The sequence below is a fragment of the Octodon degus genome, unplaced genomic scaffold, assembly GCF_000260255.1.
Source record: "Octodon degus isolate 3935 unplaced genomic scaffold, OctDeg1.0 scaffold00175, whole genome shotgun sequence".
NCBI lineage: Eukaryota > Metazoa > Chordata > Mammalia > Rodentia > Octodontidae > Octodon > Octodon degus.
The window spans coordinates 1,597,308-1,599,242 of NW_004524751.1; positions in this window are offsets into that span (position 1 = coordinate 1,597,308).

Sequence of the window (1,935 nt, forward strand, 5' to 3'; positions counted from 1 at the left end):
TGTTTATTTGCAATCACTTCTTCTAGAAGCTATACAAAAGGCATCTAATATTTCATTTACATGCATTTTCCCCTTTTTGATAAATGACAATTTTTTCTGCTCATATAACCAGTCAGCATCATATTAGCATACCTTATTTCGTGTGCAAAATTGCTCATTGAAATATAAGCACTAGTGGCTTCTTCTTGAATATTGAATTAAGTAAGCAAGTCCTACTCTTTTACCATTCTCTTTCTAGTATTATAGATATGATAGTAACAGTTTCTTGAAATATGAAGACACTTCTACGTCCTGTGAGTGAGTTAGCAGAAAACTGGAATCACATGGGCTCAGGATAATTCAGATTTGTCATATCAGCCCTCAACAACTACATTTTCACATGTGATTTTTATGCTGTGTAAGGTAACAGTGCTGGTACTTGTTTCTGTGCTACCACAGAGCCCAACTAACCTGAAAAAGATAGTGAATATAACAAAATGAAAAATATGTGCATGCATGCATGTATATAGAATGGTACTGGCTGAATGGTCAGCTACTAAGGGACAAGAATTCATTATAAAAATCTAGAAATACAATTATCCTTATTAGGCAGAGAGTGAGGACATGATGAAATTGACTCCATGGTCAGAGCAAATGGAAGTCAATGAGGTTTTAATAATGGAAATTAAGGGCCAGCCGAATAGTTCAAGAGATTAAAGGCACTTGCAAACAGATGCAGGTACTGGGGTTTGAGAGTGGGTGTGGTGACTCATGCCTGTAATCCCAGTACTTGGGAAGCTGAAAACAGGAGTGTCACTATATGTTTGATCTATGCTGTGAGACTCTATAGACCGTGTCCTAAATAAAAAAAAATAAAAAAAGGAAACAGAAAAACTCTGAATGTTGACTATAAAAAAGACAATTTTACTCAAGTATTAACCATTGGAAAATAACAGTGAAAGAAAATAAAATTCTTCAGAAAATTACAATGTCTGGGCATAATCTAAAATCTAAAGTGATTGAAAATACTACCATTTCCAAGCTTAGCCTCTTAAAAATATCCAACAGATTTTTATCTTCTCCATAAAGTAGCTATCAGAAATACCTTTGAAGCAGCAGTATTAACAAATATTAAAATTATGATTGGCCATATAAAAGGTTAAAAGATTGAGGTGAGATTTAGGATTAAGAGTAAAACCTTCCAGGAAAGACAAGTCACCTTTACAGTTGAAGGGAGACACCATTAAGTTAAACACAATATAGTAATATACAGAGCCCTGACTAAGAGACTCACAGAAAATGCTCCAGAAGCTAATTATGTTCATGAGGAAATTGTATCATTAAAGAAAGCACAAATGGTTTCTAGAGCCTTTTGACCTCTGAAAATTCCTGGGGCCTCACACTGTAGACCTGATCAAATCTCACAGACTATGCTACCCACAATTAGCATCCTTTACATGAAAAGAAAGAATGACAAACTAGATCATGAAAGGATTGGCAAGAAAATCAATCCATCCATTTTTGCTTTGAATCCCCTTGCATCAAAAGATTCACTGTTCTTTTACTACAAAATGCAAACTATAGTTATATGAGCTGTTTGTACCAGAAAGTAGAGTATGTGCAAAGTTGTAAAATACAAAAGGACCTTCTAGACTAGAAATCTTTTTCAGTTTTCCTATTATTTACTAGGGATCCCCCACATATTTCTACTTCTATAAAAGCTTGTATAATTAAATATTTATTGCAATTATGTTTTCCACTTTCCTGTCAATGAGGTCAAAGTACTATACACACACAATTTACAGAAAGAATTACAATATTTGGTTCTGGGCTTCAGTCCATGGTTGCTAACTCCAAGATAGAAATGATAGAGTAGAAGGGCAAGGCAGGGTGACTTGGAAGTCAAGAATAAGCTAGAGAAGTAAGGACATAGATTATCTATTGATAAGCATAGCA